Source organism: Schistocerca piceifrons, chromosome X, assembly GCF_021461385.2.
Source record: "Schistocerca piceifrons isolate TAMUIC-IGC-003096 chromosome X, iqSchPice1.1, whole genome shotgun sequence".
Taxonomy (NCBI): domain Eukaryota; kingdom Metazoa; phylum Arthropoda; class Insecta; order Orthoptera; family Acrididae; genus Schistocerca; species Schistocerca piceifrons.
In genome coordinates, this window is record NC_060149.1 from 802,652,643 (window position 1) to 802,667,880 (window position 15,238).

The 15,238-nt window shown below is 41.4% G+C and overlaps 1 protein-coding gene across 5 annotated transcripts in view; it reads left to right on the forward strand.

Annotated features, from left to right (window-relative positions):
- The window catches only part of LOC124723103 (bone morphogenetic protein receptor type-2), a 371,581-nt gene that overhangs the window by 91,620 nt on the left and 264,723 nt on the right, over positions 1-15,238 (forward strand). The gene's annotated exons all lie outside the window — the stretch shown is intronic.

Consider the following 15,238-nt stretch of genomic DNA (forward strand, 5'->3'; position numbering starts at 1 on the left):
TAGTCTTAGGTGGAGATTTCAATTTACCAGATATAGACTGGGACAGTCAGATGTTTAGGACGGGTGGTAGGGACAGAGCATCGACTGACATACTGAGTGCACTATCCGAGAATTACCTCGAGCAATTAAACACAGAACCGACTCGTGGAGATAACATCTTGGACCTACTGATAACAAACAGACCCGAACTTTTCGACTCTGTATGTGCAGAACAGGGAATCAGTGATCATAAGGCCGTTGCAACATCCCTGAATATGGAAGTTAATAGGAATATAAAAAAAAGGAGGAAGGTTTATCTGTTTAGCAAGAGTAATAGAAGGCAGATTTCAGACTACCTAACAGATCAAAAAGAAAATTTCTGTTCCGACACTGACAATGTTGAGTGTTTATGGAAAAAGTTCAAGGCAATCGTAAAATGTGTTTTAGACAGGTACGTGCCGAGGAAAACAGTGAGGGACGGGAAAAACCCACCATGGTTCAACAACAAATTTAGGAAACTACTGCGAAAGCAAAGAGAGCTTCACTGCAAATTTAAACGCAGCCAAAACCTCTCAGACAAACAGAAGCTAAAGTAGCTGATGCTAATGCTCAGTGTGAATGTTAAGCAAACCTAGAATAAATTCAGGTACCTACAGTGGTTAACTTACGAAAAAATTTCCTTCAGCAGCTCTCACCACTGGAAAATGAAGTTGGCAGCTACTGAACTCGATAAATCGCCTAAGTCCCGCAAAATAGCGAAAATCAGAGTTCAAACTAAGCTATCAGACTTTTTATGTAGGGGTCAGTCAAATGAAAACGAGACAGATGGCCAAAAGTAAGTAAACTGTTTATTATTTCAAAATTAATCAACATAACTGTTAATACATATGTCCCACTGTGAGGCAAGACGGGCAGTACCTTCATGGAAAGATGTTTGCGGTTGCGTACGGAACTGTGAAAGTACCCAGACGTGTACCTTTTCGTCCGAAGTAGATCAATGGCGACGAATCTTTCTTCAGGTCATCAGAAATTTGGAAATCGAATGAGGAGAGATAGGGACTCAGTGGAAGATGTGTAAGGGCTTCCCAGCGAAATTTCTGCAGCGAAACTTCTGCAGCGTAGTCGAAACAACAATGGCAACATGGGGGCGGGAATTTTGGTGCCTGGTTGTTTCGACTACGCATTTTGGTGCCTGGTTGTTTCGACTACGCATTTTGGTGCCTGGTTGTTTCGACTACGCATTTTGGTGCCTGGTTGTTTCGACTACGCATTTTGGTGCCTGGTTGTTTCGACTACGCATTTTGGTGCCTGGTTGTTTCGACTACGCATTTTGGTGCCTGGTTGTTTCGACTACGCATTTGGGTGCCTGGTTGTTTCGACTACGCATTTGGGTGCCTGGTTGTTTCGACTACGCATTTGGGTGCCTGGTTGTTTCGACTACGCATTTTCGTGCCTGGTTCCTTCGACTACGCATTTTGGTGCCTGGTTGTTTCGCTGACAGGCCTTACATATCCTCAACACAGTCCCGATCTCTCCCCATGCGGTTGCCATATTTTTGGTGTCCTGAAGAAAGACATTAATGACCGTTGATTTGCCTTGGATGAGGAGATACACGCGTGGGTAGAATCCGTCGACAACTGCAAGTATTATTCCACGAAGTCATTGACTGCCTTGTCTGACAGTGGGATGAATTTATTAGCAGTTATGGGGTTTACTTTTGAAATAATAAACAGTTTACTTACTTGTTTTACATCTGCATCATTTTCATCTGACTTTCCCTTATAGATGCTGAGAACACATGGGGAAAAACTTTCTCTCGCTACTGAGATGCTGCACACAGTGACAAATGTCCGGAGTTTGCTGATAACCAAACTAGAGCGCGCCTTCTTCGATTGGCTCTTTCATTTCTGCAGCTGGATTTTCCAAGGTTATCAGTTATTAGCTTCACGAAATACAGGATGAACCCGAAATCCACCGACAAAATTTCAGAGGTTTTTCAGCAATATTTTTTGGCTATTTCGGTGTGGGGGATATGTGGTTTTCAGTGACTCGTTAGAGAGTTTCATTTTGATTGATTCTGTGCCCCATTCACATCTGTCTGTATTGCACTGAAAATATCTGCGCAATAGTCAATGTCCATGGTACACTCTGTGTGTTTTGTTTTGATACAAACGTATCCAATTCTGTAAGGGGACTTGCTGTTGACAACAGTAATGCCTACTTAACCCTCAAGCTTGCGTTCAGTACTGACTCGTGTTTGTTTTACTGGCAGCATTGGTAGTGAGAGTGATACGCGACAATTTGGATAATTTTACTGATGAAGAACTGGCCGATATGCACCTCTTAGATTGGTTCACTGAATGCGCTGAAAGAGGAGCACAACGACGCTATGCTGATTTATTCATTCAGCAACAGGAACCCTTTCGCTTTGTGCATTTGGGATGTCCGTGTTTGTCTCAGGGTTGTTGCATTACTGCTGTACGTTTTGGTGGTTGCCTATTACAGCTTTGTAAAATCTGTTGTGAAGGTATTTTCCCTGAAGCAAAGTTAATTGCGGTAACATACGAATAAATCATGATTCAATTATTAGTCCCTAATGACCCACCAGGGGCCACACGTCTCTTACACAAAAATCCACAGACTATATCAGTGAGCAACCTCCGACATTTTGTCATTGGAGTTTAGTGTCAGCCTGTACATAAAATGAAAATTTTAATTTCGGTATCGTTACAGCTAGTTTAAACCTAAACAAACAGAAAGTGGACGTTTCGGCACTGCTAAATTTGATACCTCACAAAAATCAGTAAGTTGAGTAGTTTACCAATAATTAATCAAATATAATGTGCATCACTGTATTGTGCATGATGCCTAAAAAGTATTAATTACAAACCAAGCACCACTTTTTTCTTTGTGAAATAGCCACAACTTTTCTCTGGTAAAATCAGTTTTTGCAACTGTATTGGAATGTGAACACAGACTTCTCTGCCAACCCCCATCCCCACAGCCCCTCTCTGCCCATCCCCTAGCCTAATCCCCCTTCCTATCCACTTCATCCTCCCCTCTCCTATCCATCTTATCCCATGCCCATCTCGCTGTCCACTTCATCCTCGCTTCTCATAATCCATCTTCTCCCAACCTCATCTCTCAGCTCAGCCATACTCACCTACACTTGTAGCTTCTGCAAGGCCCTGACCACACCCCTTCCCCCTTCTCTTTCTGTCATCCCTCCCTCGCTCTGTCCAACACTTCCTTGCCACTCCATCTCAATCCATTGCTGCCCCCCCCCCTCTCTCTCTCTCTTTCTCTCTCTCTCTCTCTCTCTCTCTACCTGCTTCTCCCCCTCTCACTGTTCATTGCCCCATCTCTGTCCATCTCAACCTCCCCTATCTGCATGTGTAGACTCTTCAAAGCAGACCAAAAAACCAGGTCAGTATTAATCCCACAACATATCTGTAGAGCAGGGCAGCCTACAATTTCTAGCTACTGACATGTAGGCTGCCCTGCAAAGCAGATGGGCCGATGATACTACTACCACTACTACTACAACTACAACTACACAACTTGTCTGTCATATTGTGCAGCCTACTTGGCCAGGGGTGAAAAAAAAGTTTTCCCCCCATATCTCCATTCCTATTGGAGCTAGGAGGTTATAAATCTCGCAGTGCTGATACTCGTGGATTTCCTGTTTCTGTGCCCAATTTAATTAAAATCGATTCAGAGGCTTAGGAAGAGGTCCCTGACATGCATAATAAATAAATAATACATATATACATTACATACATCCTGATACATATGCTTTCAAACTTTTAAAAGCATAAAGGACAGTTAGAGAGCAGACAGTGAGAAGCAAATTTTTAAAAATTGCGGAAAGCACTCAAACGATGTGACTGAAAGGATATTGTTTGTATTGGAGCAGCGAAATGACGTGTGAATAATTTTCTCTATGAAAATATAGTTTCGATTGCAGGAGGAACACTCACCAAATCAATCTGCAGTTCGAGCAAGTTAAGATACTGATTTTTCGCTTTCCAAAGCATTGTGCAGTTTCGCTGATTTTCAATTGCTGTTGACAATGTGTAGTTAGAACTTATCGACCTACCGTTTGGCAGTTGCATGATAAATTGCATAAGAAAATTAGTTTTACATACTTCTATAACAATTTTTCTCGACATAAATTTCCTCGACTTTACAAGTCAGTGGCTACGATACTGATGAAGTTTGGTTCTACATAATTCAGTAGCAACTTCTTTCCCCACAGTGAAGAGGGTGAAACCTACCCACAGAAGTTCACTGACAGACTTAAACTTGAAAGCTTGTCTTTGAATTACCAAGAAATATAGTAATAACTGTCATTCTCGTTTAACTTATACATAGAATACGTAGTAACTAAATACAAATGTCACTTTAAATTTCGTCATGAAATATTAATGATTGAAAGACATCATCATTTGTGAGAAATATACACACATAAAAATAAAAGTTTCGCATCATCCCGGTTCCGAGAGTTCCCGAACCTGTACAGAAAATTGGAAGAGAGATCAAAATAAACATCATTTCCGCCCTTTTTATTGCTCATGAAAACCACACATTGCATGTTGTATCACCATACAGCGAGACCTTTAGAGGTAGTAGTCCGCATTGCTGTGCACACCGGTACCTCTAATACCCAGTAGCACGTCCTCTTGCATTGCTGCATGACTGTATTCGTCGTGGCATAATATCCACAGGTTCATCAAGGCACTGTTGGCCCAGATTGTCCCACTCCTCAACGGCGATTCGGCGTAGATCCCTCAGAGTGGTTGGTGGGTCACGTCGTCCATAAACAGCCCTTTTCAATCTATCCCAGGTATTGTCGATAGGGTTCGTGTCTGGAGAGCATGCTGGCCACTCTAGTCGAGCGATGTCGTTATCTGGAAGGAGTCATTCACAAGATGTGCACGATGGGGGCGCTAATTGTCGTCTATGAAGACAAATGACTAGCTAATATGCTGCTGATATGGTTGCACTATCGGTCGGAGGATGACATCCACATATCCATGATCACCACCAGCGGCGTACGTCGCCCCCACATAATGCCACCCCAAAACAGCAGGGAATCACCACCTTTCTGCATTCGTTGGATATCATGTCTAAGGCGTTCAGCCTGACCGAGTTGCCTCCAAACACGTTTCCGGCGATTGTCTGGCATATGCGACACTCATCGTTGAAGAGAACGTGATGGCAATCCTGAGCGGTCCATTCGGCATGTGTTGAGCCCATCTGTACCACGCTGCATGGTGTCGTGGCTGCAAAGATGGACCTAACCATGGACATCGGGAGAGAAGTTGCGCATCATACAGCCTCTTGCGCACAGTTTGAGTCGTAACACGACGTCCTGTGGCTGCACGAAAATCATTATTCAACATGGGGCGTTGCTGTCAGGGTTCCTCCAAGCCATAATCCGTAGGTAGCGGTCATTCACTGTAGTAGTAGCCCTTGGGCGGCCTGGGCGAGGCATGTCATCGACAGTTCCTATTTCTCTGTATCTCCTCCATGTCCGAACAACATCGCTTTGGTTCACTCCGAGACGCCTGGACAGTTCCCTTGTTGAGAACCGTTACTGGTAGAAAGCAACAATGCAGACGCGATCGAACCGCGGTATTGAGCATCTAGGTATGGTTGAACTACAGACAACACGAGCCGTGTACCTCCTTCCTGGTGGGATGACTAGAACTGATCAGCTGTCGGACCCCCTCCGTCTAATAGGCGCTGCTCATGCATGGTTGTTTACATCTGTGGGCGGCTTTAGTGACGTCTCTGAACAGTCAAAGAGACTGTGTCTGTGATACAATATCAACAGTCAATGTCTATCTTGAGGAGTTCTGGGAACCGGGGTGAAGCAAAACTTTCTTTGATGTGTGTATTTCGTACTTAGCTGCCCTATTTTCTTCGCTTCAACAAAATATGAAAAGTGATGTTTCACTCGATTGTCATTTCTCATTAATACAACAGTCTTGGATAGTAAATTTGCCATAAACTTATTAACGCGCTAGCGTGAAGGAATACATCTTGGTACAACATGACATTATAGGCTGTAGAATTAAGACTCGTAGTGAAGCTATCTTGTTCCGATCCCTCCATAACCTGCCTTCCCGTCGCCACTCGTTTCCCCCTCACTCCCATATATCACCATGAGCCATCTTGTTGCCCAGCATGAGCACGAACCATCTCATATAAGCAGATTGGTGAACAAAAATGCGTAGGTGATGTGTGGTTCATCGGAGGTGAGGGTATCATCTGGAGTGCCCCAGGGAAGTGTGGTAGCTCCGCTATTGTTTTTTATCTACATACTGTAAATGATCTTTTTGATAGGGTGGATAGCAATGTGCGGCTGTTTGCTGGTGATGTTGTGGTGTACGGGAAGATGTCGTCGTTGAGTGGCTGTAGGAGGATACAAGATGACTTGGACAGGATTTGTGATTGGTGTAAAGAATGGCAGCTAACTCTAAATATAGATAAATGTAAATTAATGCAGATGAATAGGAAAAAGAATCCCATAATGTTTGAATACTCCATTAGTAGTGTAGCGCTTGACACAGTCACGTCGATTAAATATTTGGGCGTAACATTGCAGAGCGATATGAAGTGGGACAAGCATGTAATTGCAGTTGCGGGGAAGGCGGATAGACGTCTTCGGTTGATTGGTAGAATTTTGAGAAGATGTGGTTCATCTGTAAAGGAGACCGCTTATAAAACACTAATATGACCTATTCTTGAGTACTGCTCGAGCGTTTGGATCCCTATCAGGTCGGATTGAGGGAGGACATAGAAGCAATTCAGAGGCGGGCTGGGAGGCATTCTTTTCGTGAATCGCTATTGAGGAGATTTAGAGAACCAGCATTTGAGGCTGACTGCAGTACAATTTTACTGCCGCCAACTTACATTTCGCGCAAAGACCACAAAGATAAGATAAGAGAGATTAGGGCTTGTACAGAGGCATATAGGCAGTCATTTTTCCCTCGTTCTGTTTGTGAGTGGAACAGGGAGAGAAAATGCTAGTTGTGGTACGAGGTACCCTTCGCCAGGCACCGTATGGTGTATTGCGGAGTATGTATGTAGATGTAGAATTGTTGCATATCGTTCACGCATTTCAGTCGTGTTGGATCGGCTGGAGTTACTTTAGAAGCTGGTGGCAGCAGTAGTGCTCATCGCATGGCTGAGATGATCCCTTGCATTTTATTTGTTTTGTTTTGTCAGTTTAAAGTGTTCGTTGTATATACATACTTTGAGTTTTTTAAAAAAAAAAACAAGTCTGTCATTAGCCTGTAGTGGCGTTGTCCCCCTAGGACAAAACCGAGCGAGGTGGCGCAGAGTTTAGCACACTGGACTCTCCTTTGGGAGGATGACGGTTCAGTCCCGCGTCCGGTCACACTGATTCAGGTTTCCCGTGATTTCCCTACATCGTTCCAGGCAAATGCCGGGATGGTTCCTTTGAAAGGGCACGACCGACTTCCTTCCCTTCCCTGTCCCTCCATAATCCGATGAGACCGATTACCTCGCTGTCTGGTCACCTTCTCCACAACCCCCCCCCCCCCCCCCCAGGACAAGTTTATAGGGATATCATTTATTAATGATTCAGGGATGAGTTTCCTGTAGTCTTGATGTGTGTTGGTAGCAGTGTGGTATCGGTTAACATATTACATTGTGCTGATTGTTATATTACCGTATGTACGTAGGTCTTGTTTGATAATCGTGGAACGTGGTAGACAGTCAGTCAAACTACAATGAGAGATCGGAGGGCTTATAGAATTTGCTATGACGTCATTGATTATACACCATATTGTCAGAGTATTACGTCATAAATTTTGTTACAATTTACCTAGATTTTGCGGCATATGTCTTGACACATTTATATTACAGGATTTCTACCAACTGGACAATGCACTTGCTTTAACACACACACCTAGTACTGCAGAGATGACGTAGACCTGGTGTATAATATATTTTTGTGTAGTGCTGTACTATTTGTTAATTTAATGTCTCACCAAGAGTGTATTTGTTGTTAAATAATGTATTGCAGAAATTGTTTAATATTATACTTACATGTATCATACTACAGAGATTCAGGTTTTTGGAAAAAACTGTTAAAATGGCAACAAATTAACTCCTAATTATAAAATAGCAGTTAATTATGAGAGGAATGGTTAATTGTACTAACATTTCTTACTATTTTGTCTGGGGGTGGTGGTTGGGCTCTGCTGGTGCTTCATGACAATCCTCGATCCTTCAAATGGAGAGCAACAGCACACAATTGATAAGTAATTCACATGGTTCAGTTTATTTTTGATCACTGGATGCTTTGTCATTCTCTGAGAGCATTATGACATTGCGTAACATGAATTTTACATAATGTGACATTGCCATTATGTAATTGTGATACCAATAAATTAATTTGTTATTAGTATTACTATTTACACTCAGGTGACAAGTCATTGGATACCTCCTAATATCGTGTGGGACCTCCTTTTACGCGTGTAGTGCAGCAACTCGACATGGCATGGACTCATCAAATCACTGGAAGTGTCCTGCAGAAATACTGACCCGTGCTGCCTCTATAGCCGTCCATAATTACGGAAGTGTCGCTGGTACAGGATTTTGTGCACGAACTGACCTATCGATTATGCCCCATAAATGTTCGATGGGCGGCCAAATCATTTGCTAGAGCAGTCTAGAACACTCTTCAAACCAGTCGCAAACAATTGTCTCGTAATTCCAATAAATGAAGTCCAAGAATAGCTGCAAATGGTCTTCCAAGTAGCCAGACATAACCTATTTCCAGTCAATGATCGGTTCAAATGGACCAGGGGATCCAGTACATTCGATGTAAACAGAGTCTCCACCATTATGGAGCTACCACCAGCTTGCGCAGTGACTTGTTGGCAACTTGGGTCCATATCTTCATGAAATCTGCCCCACATTCGAATCCTACCATCAGCTCTTACCAACTGAAACCGGGACTCATCTGACCGAGCCACAGTTTTCCAATCGTCTAGGGTCCAATCAATATGGCTAAGAGCCCAGGAGAGGCGTTGCAGGCGATGTGCTGTTAACAAAGGCAGTCATGACGGTCGTCTACCGCCATAGCCCATTAACGCCAAATTTCCCGGCACTGTGGTAACGGATACGTTCGATGAACGTCCCACGCTGGTTTCTGCGGTTATTTCGCGCAGCGTTGCGTGTCCGTTAGCACTGACAACTCTGCACAAACGGCGCTGATCTCGCTCGTTAAGTGAAGGGCGTCGGCCACTGCGTTGCCCGTTGTGAGAGGTAATGCCTGGAATGTGATAGTCTCGGCTTGACACTGTGGATTTCGGAATGTTGAATTCCCCAACGACTTCCGAACTGGAATATCCTATGCGTCTAGCTCCAGTTACCATTCCGCGTTCACAGTCCGTTAATTCCCATCGTACGATGGCAATCACGTTGGAAACTTTTCATGTTAATCACTTGAGTAGAAATGACAGCCCTGCCAATGCACTGCCCTTTTATACCTTGTGTACGCGGTACTACCGCCATCTCTATAAGTGCATATAGCTATCCCATGACTTCTGTCACCTCGGTGTGTAAGAAATACCCACACCGAATCCCAGACAAACCTGATCTTCTCCCAATGGTGCACAGAAGAAGGCATATGTTGCCATTGCTATAAACGAAGAGGAAGCTAAGGAAGAGGAAGCTCACCAACACCATCTGGTTGTGGAGAAGCGGAGCTAGAACAGAAGTACGTGGTATACTGGTTCTACTTCTGTTCTTGCTTTCAGCTCCTCCCCACCAGAATACTCAGCGCCAAACTGGATGAAACTGCTGTCCACGAGAGTAGCCGCACTATAACAAGATGCCTACGAGAAACTCCGCTTAATAACAACCTATTTCATGGTATTCATAGCACCCCTGGATGTTAGAAGAAGATCAGCAGCAGAAGTTGAGGAGAAAAAAACAGGGAAATTACCCTGAATATCCCATGTAAGCAAATGAAACACATATTCCATAATGACGTCAGACAACTGAAGCAATTGAACCAGGCATTCCGCCCGCCTAGTAGAACAATGTCGAAACAAGATTTGGAGAGGACATACCTAAATCTAAAGGACGCATTTGATACTTGTTTCTAACTATCTTACCAGACGTGGAAGAGCTCGAATTGACTGCGAACTTGGGCGATGCTGTACAACAGATCTTAAAGCGATGGGGATATATTACTGGAGAACCAACCTGTGAACATAAAGAGCTTCCCGATGGTCAACACGTCCTTGTCTGCCCAAAGCTACCAGTAACATGAATGCTTTATGACTTCGTTTCAGAAGATAATCGAGGAATTCAGACAACCGATTTGTTGGTCTCGATCTACATATGATACGTACTCATCTTTCTATACATTCTGTAAACATGTTGTACATATATTGTTAATCTGTAAATAACTGTTGTACTTTCCTTTATATGAGAATAATAATAATAAATCCTGTGGAGGCCCGGGAAAAGAATAGGCCTCCGGTATGTTCTGCCAGTCGTAAAAGGCGACGAAAAGAACAAACCACTAATAGGGCTGACCCCCCTTTTAGTGTGACTAGTTGGTTCAGGACAGAACTAAAGAAGCCTCGGACAAGCGCCGTCATGGTCGGGGACGACGCTTGAATCCTATGCCCGCCCACAAATGTAACGACACTGCTAGCCAACTGGAAAATGATTCAAATCCGAATAGAGGTGTTTTGCAGGATAGGCTTCCTGCAACCACCCTAGAAGGAAAACAAAGAGAGGATGAGATGGTCAGATGAAGTTAATCGACACCTCATGTTCTGTTATTACCAAGCAACAAACCTAGGAACCAACACAACTGGATACAGATCACAAGTATACACAACATTTATTACCAGATAACCAGAATTAAAATTTTTAACAGAACGACGACTAGCTGATCAGATCCATGTAATAATCAAAAATAACCGGATACCCCCGTCAGAATTAGAAAACATCAATTAACAAGTACAACAAATACTGGAACAAAATAATGTGCAATCAGAAGAAGAAGAAAATACAGTAATGGACTCAAACATCCCAGAGCAACCAAACAAAGAACAACACGCATCAATTAAACAGTCAGATGAAAACGAAATCTTAAGACAGCCACCAGAACAAGCACAAATAGAACACGAAGTGACACACATGTTAGATATAGAAGAAAAATTTCAGCTGACATATATAGAATACAAAGACACAAATACAGACATTAGACCATTCTTGCATAGACCGCCAAATAACCCACAAGTCGAAACAACAATAAAAACTATCAACACAATCATACACAACAAAATAAATGAAAATACAACTATGGAAGAGTTACAACTACTGGTTTGTATAGGAGCACTCACTACACTAAATATACACACTAGGCAGAGATCATAACCAACCAACACACAGAAGAAACCTACAAAACCAGCATGGCAACACAGGCTACAGATCAGAATAGAAAAACTGAGAAAAGGCATTGGACAGCTAACACAATTTATAAGAAATGAAATGTCAGAAAAAAAACGAAAAAGGTTAGGTAAAATCTCACAGCAAGAAGTGACAGAGCAATTAGATGAAAAGAATCAGAAATTACAAGCATTGGCCAAACGACTTAGAAGATACAAAAAAGTGAAAATAGAAGGAAACAAAACCAAACATTCAACACAAACCAAAAGATATTTTACCAGACAATAGATAACACACACATTAAAATAGGCAATCCACCAAACATAACAGACATGGAACACTTCTGGAGCAACATATGGTCAAACCCGGTACAACATAACAGGCATGCACGGTGAATACAAGCAGAAACAGATACATACAAGATGATACCACAAATGCCTGCAGTGCTAATTTTGCAACATGTAGTCACCCAAGCAATTAATTCTACTCACAATTGCAAAGCCCCTGGAAAAGATAAAATAGCAAATTTCTGGCTAAAGAAATTCACCTCAACACATTCACATCTAACTAAATTATTTAACAGTTACATTGCAGATCCATACACTTTACCTGATACACTTAGACATGGAGTATCTTATCTGAAACCTAAAGATCAAGCAGACACAGCAAACCCAGCTAAATATCGCCCCATAACATGCCTGCCAACAATATACAAAATATTAACTTCAGTCATTACACAGAAATTAATGACACATACAACACAGAACAAAATTATAAATGAAGAACAAAAAGGCTGTTGCAAAGGAGCATGAGGGTGTAAAGAGCAACTGATAATAGATGCAGAGGTGACATATCAAAGCTCAAACTAAACAAAGGTCGCTACACTATGCATACATTGATTACCAAAAAGCTTTTGATAGTGTACCCCACTCATGGTTACTACAAATATTGGAAATATACAAAGTAGATCCTAAATTGATACAGTTCCTAAACATAGTAATGAAAAATTGGAAAACCACACTTAATATCCAAACAAATCCAAATAATATCACATCACAGCCAATACAGATTAAGTGTGGAATATACCAAGGAGACTCAATAAGTCCTTTCTGGTTCTGCCTTGCTCTGAACCCACTATCCAACATGCTAAATAACACAAATTATGGATACAATATTACTGGAACATACCCACACAAAATCACACATCTGCTGTACATGGATGATCTAAAACTACTGGCAGCAACAAATCAACAACTCAACCAATTACTAAAGATAACAGAAGTATTCAGCAATGATATAAATATGGCTTTTGGAACAGACAAATGTAAGAAAAATAGCATAGTCAAGGGAAAAGACACTAAACAAGATGATTACATATTGGATAACCACAGCGACTGCATAGAAGCGATGGAAAAAACAGATGCCTATAAATATCTAGGATACAGACAAAAAATAGGAATAGATGATACAAATATTAAAGAAGAACTAAGAGAAAAATATAGACAAAGACTAACAAAAATACTGAAAACAGAATAGACAGCAAGAAAAAAGACAAAAAGCTATAAATACTTATGCTATACCAATATTGACCTACTCATTTGGAGTAGTGAAATGGAGTAACACAGATCTAGAAGCACTCAATACACTTACACGATCACAATGCCACAAATATAGAATACATCACACATTCAGCAACTGAAAGATTCACATTAAGCAGAAAGGAAGGAGGAAGGGGATTTATTGACATAAAAAACCTACATTATGGATAGGTAGACAATTTAAGAAAATTCTTTCTAGGACGAGCAGAAACTAGCAAAATACACAAAGCAATCACTCATATAAATACATCGGCTACACCACTGCAATTTCATAACCACTTCTACAACCCTTTAGATCACATCACATAACATCAACAGATACGAAGAAAGTAAATTGGAAAAAGAAAACACTACATGACAAGCACCCGTATCATCTAACACAGCCACACATCGATCAAGACGCATCCAACACATGGCTAAGAAAAGGTAATATATACAGTGAGACAGAAGGATTCATGATTGCAATACAGGATCAAACAATAAACCCCAGATATTACAGCAAGCATATTATTAAAGATCCCAATACCACAACAGATAAATGCAGACTTTGCAAACAACAAATAGAAACAGTAGATCACATCACAAGCGGATGTACAATACTAGCAAATACAGAATATCCCAGAAGGCATGACAATGTAGCAAAAATAATACATCAACAGCTTGCCTTACAACATAAACTTATAAAACATGTACCCACATACAAGTATGCACCACAAAATGTACTGGAGAACGATGAATACAAATTATACTGGAACAGAACCATTATAACAGATAAAACACCACATAACAAACCTGACATCATACTCACCAATAAAAAGAAGAAATTAACACAACTAATCGAAATATCCATACCCAATACAACAAATATTCAAAAGAGAACAGGAGAAAAAATTGAAAAATACATCCAACTGGCTGAGGATGTCAAGGACATGTGGCATCAGGATAAAGTTGACATTATACCAATTATACTATCAACTACAGGAGTCATACCACACAATATCCACCAGTACATCAATGCAATACAGCTACATCCAAACTTATATATACAACTACAGAAATCCGTAATTATTGATACATGTTCAATTACCCGAAAGTTCCTAAATGGAATGTAACATATACCGTACAGTTAAAACGAAGTCACGCTTGATCAAGGTCCGCGTCACTTTCCATTTTTGACCAGACATAACGTCTGAGAAAAGAATGAAATAATAAAGTAGTAGTAGGGGTAGTAGTAGTAGTAGTAGTAGTTGTTGTTGTTGTATTTCCACAAAACAACTGCGCAAAATCGACAGGGAACAGGGTTGCTTCACGGAAACTCTGAGAAGGGGAATAGGACTGATTCTGCCAACATAAAGACAAGCCGTCAGAACGGATACAGTTAATCGAATACTAAAACGCTACGCCGGACATCACAATCCTGGAGAAACGTTTGAGCGTGGATCGTCGACATTGCAGAGTCTACCAAACAGAAAACCAAAAAAACTTAAAAGGTACGAAGGCCTGAAAATTGACGTCAGCGGTTGTGGCACAGGCCAGGCAGTGTGGTCCCATTGATTCGTGGTTCACTTTACGATGTGCCAAAAGACCTCGGTGGCACTTCAAAAACGCTGCTATCTGTTGAATATTCATTCCCGAACAGCAAAAAATCACCTAGTTTATGCCTGTACTAAACGCATGTGCGCACATCCAGCAGCGGTATGTGCTGAAGAAGTGTCAGAATGGTGTTGAAATTACTTAAATGAAGTTAAACAATTTCATGACTGTGAGTATTTATAAATATTTATATCGGGAGCGATTTGAAATATAGCATCTCTCTATTAGAACTTTCTTTCATAAAATGGCCATTGTTTATTATCTGAGAACACAAACTATTCACAGTCGGGTAATTATGACCAAAGAATGAAATACCAGAACGAAACAAATGCCACTGATAATGACAAAATTTTGCATTAAGCGTGGCCGAAATAAATTTAAAGGCTTTAGACTCTCCAGTGCCCGTCATACACTGTAGAAAAAATTGCGTAATTTCTAAGTAGCTGGTGCTAATGCTCAGTGTGAATATTAAATAAGCCTGGAGTAAATTCAAGTCCCTAGAGTGGTGACTTACGAAAAAGTTTCCTTTAGCAGCTGTCACCACTGAAATATTAGGTCTGCAGTTAATGAATGCAATAAATCGCCAAGTCCCGAAAACTCGCGAAAATCAGTCCAAA